The sequence below is a fragment of the Podarcis filfolensis genome, assembly GCF_964270895.1.
Source record: "Podarcis filfolensis genome assembly, chromosome: 6".
NCBI classification, from domain to species: Eukaryota; Metazoa; Chordata; class Lepidosauria; order Squamata; family Lacertidae; genus Podarcis; species Podarcis filfolensis.
In genome coordinates, this window is record NC_139609.1 from 56,643,658 (window position 1) to 56,657,368 (window position 13,711).

Below are 13,711 nucleotides of genomic sequence, written 5' to 3' on the forward strand. Positions count from 1 at the left end.
AAGATTGTGAATAGGTTGCCTGAATCTCATTGCAATCTGTGTTGGGGTCACAGAGGACCAGACAACAGCATCTAATACTACTGTCCTTGCCCATTCAGTCTCAGACCCTCTTGTGCTGAGCAGAAAATGACAGAAGGAGGCTTTTACCCACACTGAACACACTAGAAGCCTCTGCAGAATCAGGAGTCCTGGCAGAAGCCACCTTCAGACCTCCCTTTGCTCAACACAAGAAGGTCTGGAACACAGAAAGCAGTGCTGAGATAGATGGGGACATTTGGCATGTACAGCCCTGTGTCCCCAACAGGGGTGGATATTTCCTGTTTGGGCAAAACACCTGAGCAGTGGTGCACAAAACTGCAGCATTCAGCTTGTGGTAAATGAAACAGAGCAGCCAAGTAAATATCAATAAATGTGAAGATACCCAACCAATAGCTGGGCTGGGAACCAGAGGTGAATTTGCCCCAGGGACTTCAAGGTGAGAGAAACATGCTTTGCTTGTTCTGAACCCTTTGGCTCCAAACTGCCTCATGGGATCCACATGCCTCATAGAATATTTACCATATTTAAAATACCAGTAGCAAAGGGGACAAAATGATTGTTGTCTCTTTTACTATAGGCACAAGTCACCTCACAAAAGGATGCTAACAATTTGCCAAAGGCAACATCAGAAAGGCATAGAGAATACCACAGCTGGTGAAGGAGGAACTGCCCTATTGACCAACCTTCCTTCTTCCAGAGCTGCTGCTCTTTTTGTATACTTTTCAGGTGCCTGATGCTACCCCACTAAGATAGCATTGCACTGTAATGGGCTCAATTGAGGAACTTAATGATTCAGGCTCCAGTCTTTTTCAGCAAAAACTACCAAGAAGGAAGAAAAAGAGGAGGAGGTATGATATACCGTATTTTTCGCTCTATAAGACGCACCAGACCACAAGACGCACCTAGTTTTTGGAGGAGGAAAACAAGAAAAAAAATATTCTGAATCTCAGAAGCCAGAACAGCAAGAGGGATCGCTGCACAGTGAAAGCAGCAATCCCTCTTGCTGTTCTGGCATCTGGGATAGCTGCGCAGCCTGCATTCGCTCCATAAGACGCACACACATTTCTCCTTACTTTTTAGGAGGGAAAAAGTGAGTCTTATAGAGCAAAAAATACGGTACTTGGGATGCTGTCCTTGGAGTCTGACTCAGATGTTGGAAATTCAAACGTTGAATGGAGGCCCAAATACTTTTCTGGGTGAAAATCCTCCTATCTATAAAGTGGTCAGTATGCAACCATGCAGCAGGAGCAGAATTCTACCCTCTTCCACTTTCCCATATTTATTACTGAGCAGGAAGGAAACTTCTACACACAATCATGGCTAGAAATTACCCACTCCCTACATGTCCACAATTATAAGTTACTGCTTGAGAAATGGTCACCAAATATTCACCCAGTATGTATTGACTTCCATAACCCCTTTCTTGCCATTCCGTAATACAGGCTAGTATCTCTTCCCCACCCCGACCTCCCATCCCAAATAGAAAGGTATGGCTTATTGAATGATGATCACAGAAAGACTTGTGGCAAAAGCAGAGGCTAAAGCACAGCTGCCCCAAATGCCAACCCACTACCCAAATCACTCTTTCATCTTTCCTTCCTTCCTGAGCGTCTCATGCCCCAGAGCTATAGAAACTTTTGCAAACTCTTCTTGCTGTGGCTTAGACAGCACACCTACTTTGGAGGAAACTGAGGCTGGGCCTCAACCCTCCTCCTAGCAAGAAAGGCTGTGATTACAATCAGTGTTTTATGACACCATGACCTCCAATGCTTGCCAGGCAAAAACTGGGTACACTTTATTTTATGCTGGCTAAGAAAGTGGCTCATCCAAAAAAATATCTATCTACACCAGAACCCTCTTCTGTTGTAATTAAAGTCTTTAAAAGTAATAATAATAAAAGCTTAGTTTTTATTTGTCCCCATGCTGCTCAATCAAGTCAGAAAAGAAGATAGCAGGAAGTTGGTACCAGTGGCACTCCTTGAGGACGGCACAGAATACAAAACACAGATCTGCCCTTGATGTGTTGCTGAACATCCTAGCCTTAGTAACTGGAGCTTCTGGCTAACAAAGAACTAGTGTGTGCCACACTGAGCTGCATACAAAAGGCAGCTTTGCAGAACTAGGCAAGGGTTAAGGCCAGGAATTTTGACAGCAGGGAAACCATTGCCCCTCCTCAGCTTTTAGCCAGTGCCAGCTATGCCAGAATGGGGATAAGCCAATTTGCATTGCCTTGGCCACTCGGACTAGTGTTGCAGTACAAGCCTCTGGCTTATTAGGCTTGTTTCATACCAAATGCGAAACTAGTCAAGAGTTACAATCCAGGCACTCTTCTTTCCTAAATGCTGAGGATTTGGATCAGTTACATCAAATGCAGGAAAACTGTAGCACAACCCACAAACATTTCCATTCTCCTTTTGAGCACCTGTTACCAGCCTTCAGACATTCATTTTCCACACACATCCTTCCACAGGAATCATTCCGAAAGTATTCCTGTGGAGGCAGACAGTATACGAAAACCAGCCCTAAAGTTATGGACACCTGATACTTTGCTTTTGATCCTCCATAGGCCGGAGAGATGATACTAAAAAGGGACCCGCCCACCCTGCTTTGTGTTTTCTGAAGGAACTATACCTCTGGCTGCCTAGTCTGGTTTTTTGAGGAGCTTTTGACTGCATACACTTCTAGTGCTAGTGAATTGGCCTTTATGTAGTGCCAAGTGGCTACTATGCAAATCCTGTCACTTCAGTGGCGTAGCGTGGGTTGTCAGCACCCGGGGCAAGGCAAGTAATTTGCACCCCCTAACCCTGAGTGAGCCAGGTAGGGGCAGAGAGCTGTGAGTGCGAGCGCGCCCCCCCCCCAGATGTTGCGCCCGGTGCGGCCGGCCCCCCTGCACCCCCCACGCTACGCCGCTGTGTCACTTTCAGCAATACGATGTAAAAAAGGTTCATCTGCCAACTTTCTCTCCTTTACACAAGAGAGCCAGTGTAGTGTAGTAGTATCAAATCCCCACTCCAGCCATGAGGCTCACTAGGTGACCTTTGGCCAGCCACTGGCTCTGAGTCTGACCTACCTCACAGGGTTGTTGTGTAGATAAAATAGGCAGGAACCAGAGGAAAGTTGGGGTGGGAAACCCAGCCAGATGGGTGGGGTATAAGTAAAGTAAAGTAAAATAAATTAAATTAATTTTATTATTATTATTTATTGTGTTTATGTGCCATCTTTCTTCTTAAAGGAGCCCAGGACAGTACACAATGTATTGAAAATATTACAACAATAAGAAAACATATAAAAAGATTCAAAACAGAAACAATACAAACATAGCAGCACAAACCTAGCACTGCTATATTGGAATTATTGGATTTATAGGCTTTGGACATAATATTATGCCACAGTTAATCAAAACCAGAAGCAAACCCTTCTCAACTCTTCATGGCTTTGTCGATGGAGGAGAGGGGAGCACATGAGCCTGGGGAGATGCTGGTTTCATTTTAAGCACACTAAACCATGACCTATCATGACATCTGAATATAAACAGCATTGGTCTAAAAAAAAAAAAGGCTTTCGATAAAAGGACTTTCTTGTCCCTTGCCTCAAAGAACCTGGAAGACAAAATGCACTCAATTGGGAATGCCACAAAATATAAAGCTGGTTGTTACTCACCCAACTGTTAGATGGACGGGGCCCCCACAATAGGGCCTCTTCCAATGACCTCAAGGATTGGGAAGGCACATATGGGATGGGAGGAAGCGTTTGTTCAGATGTCCCTTTGGTATGACTTTCTAGAATTCAAAAAAGGGAGAAAAGCATGGAAAAAACCATGATCAGTAACTGGCACGAAAATGTACCATGTCTTCTTCTTTTTTTAAAAAAAGCATCTATCCCAGTCCTGAAAGTCTAGGTAATGCAGAAGAGAAGCTATAGCATTGCAAATTCATACCAGTACATTCATTCCTAATCCCACCTATTATCCAAACCATTGTAATTTTTCAGGATTCATATCACTGGTATTAGATATAAGGTTTTAAATAGTCAAGATCAATTGTTATAATATAATGCCAGGCAAAAAGCTGCTGGTCCCCATATGGCACTTAGCTATGCAACCATCACTGAGAATGAATTTGTTGGATAGGTAGTAAACACAAGCATGGTACGCTAGAGGAGATTTTGTGGTTAGGGGAAATCCAGCAAGAGCAAGCCATGTATTTAAAACCCACAAATGCCACCATAACAGTCTGCTGCGATTCAAGAAGTCATGAGTTTGTGACACCTGACTTGAAAGTTCACTTCCCACACCGTCACCAGAGGGACTGGCTTCAGATGGCCAAATAAGGGAGCTGGCCTTTGATAAAACTGTCAGAAACATAGGAATTTGAGGTACATCTAGTCAGACCATTGGGTCCATCTGGCTCAGATCTGTCCATGCTAACTGGCAGCAAATCTCCAGGGTTCTAGGAAGGAGTCTTTCTCAGCCCTAGCTAGAGACACCAGGGACATTCTGAACGTAAAGAAAATGCTCTGCCCCTGACCTATTGCCCCTTCCCCTATCAGCTGTTTACCCATCTGCAGTTTCTCCCGTCTCTAAATTTCAGATGAGGGCATTTTAAAGCTGAACAAAAAGCTGCAATCTCTTTTACAGACGTGAAAAAGGAGTGGAAATAGCCCAAGGAGAAATAGGATTGTTTCACAGTGCCACCCACAAGGAGGCTGAAACACCCAGTTTTGCACACTGAAGAGTCCTTCACACCTGTTCAAAGAGGGCGCAAAGCGCAGGCGGGTGAACATCACTGTAGGTGTAAGCAGAGAATCATGCTGGGCAGCATGTCGCACCAGAGCAAATGACACCACCAGTTGCAAAGTGAGGAAGATTCAACCTGGCAGTCCAGGTAGTGCCTTAGATATGAGGAGTCGTTTTCATTCACAGTTTATAAATCTAGCAGCAGACTGTACCTCCCATTACTTTAGCTCAGTTGTACGCTCAAGTTAACTGTTGTGCTTGCTCAGGGGAGTTAATGATTAATGCAGTCAAGAGCCATCCCTCCTCAATATTTAGTAAAAAGAAAAGGGGGGTCCTTTAGTCATTTATACAGGATAACAAGTACAGTACACATGTTCCTTTTTCCTATAGAGCATAGATTGCTAATTCCATCAGTTACTCCTATTTTGAACCTTTGGTGGGGGTGGGGGAAGGGGTGTCTGATGGCTGCAAAAAATATATTTACCAAGAGGGATAAAAACAAACTTCCAAGAGGCCAGCTACTATATATAGCACAGGCAAAACATCCAGGGGTAGGTTGGGTTACAGATCCCTCACCCTACTCAAGAAGGAGGTGTTGCCAGTCTCCTAAAATCATTCTTCCTTGGGAGGTGATAGGAGACGGATTCTATTTCTAATTATTGGCTTGCCAGTTTATATATATATATATATCACACACAACATAGCATCTACCTAAAATAAGGATTTGTACTTTAACTCTTGAAGAGACCTCAAAGAAATCCCCTCACCTCACATTATATACATTATGCCTATAAACACGCACAGAGAGACATCTTCAGGCCCAGCACTTTTTTTGTTATGACACAGGACACCATAATATCTCGGATTATGCTGCCCGTGACACCCATTTTATGCTGGTGCCCGCAACACTTTTACCAAAATGTGAATGTCAGCACCTCCTCATGTTTTTTAAAAAACGAAAACCCACCACTGCTCAGGACTGGTGTGCAGACACTGTGGGGGCCCTGCAAGGCGGAGAAGTTCTCTGTGCATATTATAGCCCTAACCCTGCAGAACGTAGTGGGATATGCAGTGTGAGCAGAGAGCCCATGTGTGTGGTTCCCTCTACCAGCCTCTTTCTGCCCTTACATTTCTAGGGAAAATAAATTGTCATCCACGGACCTTCCAGACAGGGACGGGTCAATTCCCAGGAAGGAAGGAGCATTACTAGCCTTATTAATCCAGTTAAGTGTTTCACAATGGGCAAATGAGGGCTTGTGTTTTTTTTTTTTCAGCAGTGCAATAGGCATTTTGATTTTAAAAAATTGATAAAGTAATTTAAGGCCTTGAGCAAGAATGATAATAGAAGTCTAGAGCAAAACCTCTGTGTTAACTTAATACACTCCTGGGATACACTCAGCATTTACTGTGTGGATATCTTGAGAGAATGGGTGCTCTCATTAGTCAGAAAGAGCCAAGAGCCATTCCCTCAAAACTGAGGTGCTATTGTCCCCTCCTACCACCACCACGGGATCCATACCCATCTTCCAGACCACTGGGAAGCTGACCATCCACAGCGCCTGCTCCCAGGTAGACTGCTTTGGGTTTCACCCTGTTGGAGGTCTAGGATCAAAGTTGGTCAAGGTCAGGAATTTGCTCTATTGGGGGGAGGGGCAGCAGATTGCAAGGGATTGGCTGGGGGTGCAAGGAGCACTGACTGGTCTGGGATCCCCAACTCTAACAGTTAATTGGACACCCCAGTTTCCCCCTTTTCTGAAGCTGTAAGTGACCTAGAAAAAGAGGGTGGTGGCAGGAACTACCAGATAGGAAAGCAGTGCTGTGGGGCCAGGAAAGGGACAAGAGAGACTTTCTTGAGCATCCCAGCTTTTCTGTACCCATCTCCTCCAAAGTCTGCTGCAATAAATGGAAATGGGTTCCTTTCCTTTGGTCTTTTGGGCCACTAGAAACAAAAATGGGCAAGCTGTGCCCAGGTGAGGAGCAAATGGAAGTAGAGGTGTGGCAATAAAAGGCCACACACTGAAATATAACAACATGCATAAAAGACCACACACACGCAATGTGGCTACAGATGCATAATAGGTTTTGTTTTTTTACTTATCAGATTTTAGGTGGTATGGGAAAATACAGATTAAATGTAAAAAATAAAAATAAAAAAGGGAGTGAATTCTGAGGAGGACATTGTGTGGAAAAACAGCAACTTGTGGCTGTGAGCAGCATTAACTCTGCAATGAACTCCTGTCTGGAAGAACCCGTGGGTCAATAAGAAAGAGTCAAACTTTTGTGCCTCCACCCAAGCCCAAAAACAAAAGAAACTCTGCAGAGCAATTGCTTCATCTCAGAGCCATGTCCCTGCTCCCTCCAGTTCCTGTGCTTAACATTTGACAGTGATGTTTTATGAATGGAAAAATCAATTTCACCGTCGAGTCCATTTCAAAAAGAAAAAGAAAAAAATTGCCAGCGCAAATGTCCCAGGAGGGACCCAGTAATTATTGAATGCTCCAGGAGAAGGGAGGTAGAGGGGAAAGTTTCACCTTTGCCCTTTGTTTTGTGAAACATCTTCAACACATACACAAGTCTTCAGAAAAGGAAATAGAGGACAAAGAAGTATAAACAATGGAGTGTAGCTCCCCCCGCAGCCCTCTCAACAAGTCTTTCTTCTTGGGTTTTCTTTTCTAAGTGCCACTAAGAAGCAAGTGGAGAGCACTGCATCCTGGAGGGCAGCGTTCCCAAACTTCGGCCAAGACCAACACACAGAGAGAGAGAGGCTAAGCTGTGGTACTTTCAAAGGCAGCCTGCGCAAGCCCCACCAATCCTGCTGCACAGACTCAATCAAAAAGTGTAAATACTCCAGCTTTCCAAAGCAAGAAGAATGCCCAGGCAGAGGCTTGTGTGAAAAAATACTAGGCATGCCAGCCAGATTCACGAGTGCCTTTGGCAAAAGGATGGTCTTTTTTTCTTCTCAGGGCTTCCTCTGAGGGTGGCTTGGGATGCAGAAGTATATCTAACTGCAAAAGTTTACACTTTCTTGCAATAATGGCTTCCAGGCAATGAGGTATATGCACTCGGTTGTAGGATTACTTGTGCAGTACAAAAGTTTATATTTTGCATATAAAGAGGCAGGTGTTATTTTTTAAAAAAACTGGAACAGTTCTCTTTTCTTTTACATGTGAAACTGTGGGCAGTCAAATGTTCAACTGTGACCTTGACTAAACTCAGTTGGGCTGCCAAACAACACCCTAATACTTGATATGCTGTGGACTTTATGGGTTACAGTTAAGAGTGAGGGAAACTCTGATACAGTTGGGAGAACTGTGAGGCAAGGTCTTTTGACCAATCCCTCTCACTTTTATAACACCAGCCATTAACATCTGTTTAATAGTTTACGCTCAGCAGGTTCTTAGTCATTCTGAGGCATGTAGCTGGCAAACAGGAGTAAGTAGAGAGGATATTTTAGCAGTGGATTTTTAATATTTTTTGTTTTTATGACACAGTAAAAATAAACCCTGAAGCTTTGTAACAGTGCGCGGCATAAAGTTTAAGTGACAACAATACTGCTTGATGAATGGTTATTCCATTCTCTAGCAGCAGTACTTCAGGGTAAAATGGAGCTATAAACACCATGGGAAACACAGCTAGCATATAAGCCAAGTCTGTGCCTCTCACATCTGGCCTAGCCAGGATACAGTTCCAAATCAATGGCTTTCCCAACTGTTGACTATCACAACCCAAGGCTCTTCTTAAAGTTGCAAGTTTGAAGTACTCTTTTTCTTATTTGCACAAACACTCATGGGCATTTGAATTCAGCACTGGGCAATTCATGTATAGAAGCTCATTGGACAACTCTAATGTGGCATAGTTTGTGGAAACAAAGAGCTTGCTTTGATCCATTTGAAGAGCCAGACAAAACTACTCAATATAATAATAATAATTTATTATTTATACACCACCCATCTGGCTGGGCCTCCCCAGCCACTCTAACAGAACACTAAAATACAATAGCCTATTAAACATTAAAAGCTTCCCTAAACAGGGCTGCCTTCAGATGTCTTCCAAAATTTTGGTAGTTATTTTTCTCTTTGACATCTGGTGGGAGGGCGTTCCACAGGGCGGGCGCCACTACCAAGAAGGCCCTCTGCCTGCTTCCCTGTAACTTGGCTTCTCGTAGCAAGGGAACCACCAGAAGGCCCTAAGCGCTGGACCTCAGTGTCCGGGCAGAACAATGGGGGTAGAGACGCTACTTCAGGTATACTGGACTGAGGCCATTTAGGGCTTTAAAGGTCAGCACCAACACTTTGAATTGTGCTCGGAAACGTACTGGGAGCCAGTGTAGGTCTTTCAAGACCGGTGTTATGTGGTCTCGGCGGCCGCTCCCAGTCACTAGTCTAGCTGCAGCATTCTGGATTACTTGTAGTTTCCGGGTCACCTTCAAAGGTAGCCCCACATAGAGCACATTGCAGTAGTCCAAACGAGAGATAACCAGAGCGTGTACCACTTGGGCGAGGTAGTCTGCAGGCAGGTGGCTTGCAAATTTGAATTTAAGAATTTATTGAATTAAAATTAACACTCAAAATTTGAAATATAGCTTAGGTAAGGCATGCATGCCTGAAGTGCAGCAATCAGCGCACTTGACTGACTTGTTTTCCTTACATCAACTGTGGCAGGATCTCAACTCTCATATTCGACTGTTCTCCTGAGTACATCAGACTAAACTAATTTAGGGCATTTTTAATTGGCACACATTCTCAACTTTCAAAAACAAGAGATTTATCATCTTCCACACAGTCCAGAAAACAGTACACACACTCCCATCTCTCTTGCAAAGAAGAAGAGAACTTCATGGAAGCTCCTTGAGAGCCATCACACAACAAACTCATGCACCATCAAGCTTATCAACAGCAAATATGGAAGGGTGCTGCCTTCCAATCTGATCTCTAATTCCAAATGCAGATGCACAACGTATTTCTGAATCCCAAAAGTTTTTACCTTAGTGATCAGTGTGCCAGGAAGAAGAGAGAAAGAAGGAGAGAATTTCACAGTTCCCAAAGAAAGAAGGTGACCGGCCGCATCGCCTCATAACCAAACAAGCTCTTTCTCTCCAGTTCTCACACAGCACCCGGCATTTCCTCATTTTTCAGGGTCTCGCTTTTAATTTAGTGCTCAGCAGCCGTGGGGAGAGGAAGTTGCAAAACTGCAAGGCTGCTTACCTCATTCTTTTAAATGTGACCAAGACATCACTGGTGGGGCTAAACAAACAGCCCAAACACCACGAGTTGGGAGCTGCCAGTGCCAGCAAGTCTACGCTGCACCTCCCACAGAATCTCAACTCGGGGCACTCAATGAAAAGAGCCACATTTTCTCCTTCCCGTACTTGCGCCTACAACTTCAGCTGGGTTTGACGTGCCTCCAGGAATAAGTAGAAGAACTTAAAAACTTTGCCATCACTCCCAAATGCTGCCAGTACAGAGATGTGTGGGTGATGCTCCAGCAAACAGGAGGAGGAGCAGCAGGAAGAGGTCTTCCTGCTCCACTTCAATCACTCAAAGCATCTGGGGCAGCGGAAACTAATTGCCTGGTTTCTTTGCCCCAGATCTGAGGCACCTCCCATACCTTCAAACCTTGCACTGATTTCTCCAGGTGTTAATATCATTATTTGTGAAAATAATGTCATTGTTATAGAGGCATGACCACCTCTTACATAATGGATATCATGATGGCAGGCCTGCCACCTTATTTACTTAAGGTGGGAAATAAAACAAAAGATTTTAAATTCAGGTAGGTAGAAGTGTGAAGAAGTGTGCATGCACATAAAAGCTTATACCCAGAACAAACGTAGTTTCTAAGTCTCTTAGTCTCTAAGGTGCTACTGGACAATTTTTTATTTTTTTTATTTGTTTCAAAAGATTTTAAGCCATTATCTTTGTGTGAATGACACAGATCATAAGCAAGACATCCCCAATGGAGAAACAATTCCACAACAAATCCAATCATCTCCCTCACTTTCCCTTCCTACTTGCAAAGCTGTGAACAGCCACATGCAGAAGAAAATGTGGTAATCTGCAAAATGCAGAGAGAGCAACAGTATTTTTTAAAAATTGACCAATATTTTGTATTATGGCAGAGAAACTGGAGGATACCACACAGAGAGAGAGAGAGAAGAGAGAGAGAGAGAGAGAGAGAGAGAGAGAGATTGCAAAACTTGCTTTATTTACTTTTCCCTGGGGGAAATAATTTACTTTGGCTATTACTGTATAAAAAGGTAAAGGACCCCTGACAGTTAAGTCCAGTTGCAAACGACTCTGGGGTTGTCACGCTCATCTCACTTTACTGGCTGAGGGAGCCAGCATTCAGCTTCCTGATCATGTGGCCACCATGACCAAGCCGCTTCTGGCGAATCAGAGTAACACACGGAAACCCCATTTACCTTCCTGCCGGAGTGGTACCTATTTATCTACTTGCACTTGATGAGCTTTCGAACTGCTAGGTTGGCAGAAGCAGGGACCGAACAACAGGAGCTCACCCCATCACAGGGATTCGAACCACAGACCTTCTGATCGGCAAGCCCTAGGCTCTGTGGTTTAACCCACAGCACCACCCGCTAACAAGTTAAATTATTGCGAAGTTCTCCAACATCCCTAGTCAAGTCACACTCTGTATGCCCAGGCCTTTTGCTGAGTGGATGTCTTCCTTCCTCCTGCATTTCTGTACATTGCTGTTTTGTGCTGCTGCTTCCTTATTCTGATATTGGTTGTTTTTTGTGTGGTTTCATTTTATTATTTTACACAGTATTTCTTTTAATTGTGGCATTTTTTGTAACCCGCCCTGGGTCCATTTGGTGAAGGGACAGCTGTTAGTACAAAAAATAAACCAGCTGTGACTGAGAAACAGTCAGGATACATATGGAAATAACATTTTAAATCCACCACTACACATACAACTTTCCATTTTAGGATGTAAGCTGAGATTCTCATAGTTCAGTCAAAATTTCCCCTCACAACACCCCCCCCCCCCAGAGATGGTAGATCCAGAGGTTTGAGCCAGGTATGCAGCTACACTCAAACTAACCTCCTCTTACACAAGAAACTCCAACTTTTCTGTGTTAACAATTACAGCACTAGATTCCCAGAGTTCCTAATGAGTCTGCATATAGCAAAGGCACAGCCATCTATGAACACATCCCTTGGAATGGAAATAGAACTTGGATTTTTAAAAAAAGAACCTCTGGTCTTTGGTACCTGCCAAGTTCATTTGTACAAATGAGGGCTACTTCATAGGATATTTTTGTGCGTGCGCTCCTAAGACAAACTACAAGATGCACGTGTTGTGTATCAGTTCAAAGTAGTGGGCACAAAAATTATTAAAATAGGAGTATCGTCACCCCTTAAAATACACAGGAACCAGAATCTGACAGTTTCCCTTTCACAGTTCATGTGCAGAATAAATGAAACAAGCAGTTTAATATGAATGAATGAATGAATGAATGCAGTGCTTTTTTTCTGGGGGGATGCAGGGGTACACATACCCCTAAACATTTTGTGAATCTAAGTTTGGCCTCGTTGAGGGGCAGTATTTCAATATGAGTAGGAAAATGAGAGTACCCCTAAACATTTTTTGGGGAGGAAGCATCAAACGAATGAATGAATGAGTGAATGAATATCACAAAAAGAAATCCTGCATGGAGTGAAACCAAGACGCTTCCTTTGTGATAGCAGCAAGACTCGCTGTGGAATCTTCAACTGGGGGAAAATGGTTAAGCACCCTTCTCTTGCCTGTTGCTTCTTTCCTACAAATCACACATGCCTGCTGCACTTTGCCTTGAAGAAACAGCAACCAGGCTTCTCAGACACACAATGGCTGCCAAACAAGTATTTTTTTTGTTTCCAAATAATTGAAATTCATGCACCTCTGGATGGAATTCTCATCCTCTAAGGTTTTCAAAAGAAAACTGGACTGGCACCTGTCAGTGAAACTTATTTATAGGACAAACTGAATTCCTTTTAACTCAGGGATGCTATGAACTACATAGGGCAGCTACTAACAATTGCTGGTGGACATTTGCTCCCCTTTCCTTTGGAGCCAATCAAAATGTCACATTATTTTGCAACATTTTGCCCTAATAGGGAATTTGGGGGGTTCCTTGTGAGCCATCATAATGACTGATGAACAACACTAATAGAACAATCCTAAACATGTATACAGTACGCAGAAAAAACTCAATTTCTCTTTCATTTTCCACTGTTATATATTGTTATAAAAGCCCAGTGCCCCTCCCTCCCTCTGCTAAGCAGCGGCAGGAGTGCATGGGGCCACAGCCACACACACAGGATCTATGTCCCTTTGGAGAATGGAAGACATAGCTGAGACTGTCAAGCTTTAAAAAATATGGGTATATTCACATAATTACACCTTCAGTCTGCATGGAGGGGGTCCAGATCTTACAGCATGGCCCAAAGCACTGCAGGCAGTCCTTCTTTCTCCCCCTTTCTTCTTCCCAGAAGCCCCTTGCCCTCCCCCAAAGCAGTTACCCTGGCAACCTTCCAAATCTCCAGTCTCTAGTCACACCTGGGGCTAGAAGTGCCATTGTCTTGTTCAGGACTCACAATGGCTCTCTTAAAGGCCCTAGTTTGGCTACCCAGGAATTCATTTGCATCTTACATTCTCCCTTCATATCACAAATAACCCCAAATCCAAGCATTTATTAATTTTAGTATTTAGGGGGATTCCCCCCCCCCAAGTTCTGTAACAATATTTTACTGCTAGCTGGGCTCCCAATGGTTTTGAGGCAAATATTGCCCCAGACACTCACATTTGCAGAATCACCACTGTCTGCTACAGTGCTCATAAACATACTGACTCACTTATACCCAGAAGTCTCACATTCGGGCATGGTGTGGGAGGGAGGCGACATTCTGGGGAGGCAAGAGACAGGGGGCTCCTGGC

The 13,711-nt window shown here is 43.8% G+C and overlaps 1 protein-coding gene across 2 annotated transcripts in view; it reads right to left on the reverse strand.

The window, feature by feature from the left end:
• TFEB (transcription factor EB) overlaps window positions 1-13,711 on the reverse strand; it is a 68,113-nt gene that overhangs the window by 25,141 nt on the left and 29,261 nt on the right. Inside the window, exons 1-2 of one of the 2 annotated variants that reach the window (XM_083618047.1) lie at window positions 9,758-9,904; window positions 3,700-3,818 (exon numbers count right to left, since the gene is read on the reverse strand). The gene's annotated coding sequence lies outside the window, so the exon portion shown is untranslated. Of the gene's footprint in view, window positions 1-3,699; window positions 3,819-9,757; window positions 9,905-13,711 lie in introns of those variants that run through there. The other variant, XM_083618046.1, reaches the window with a different exon arrangement.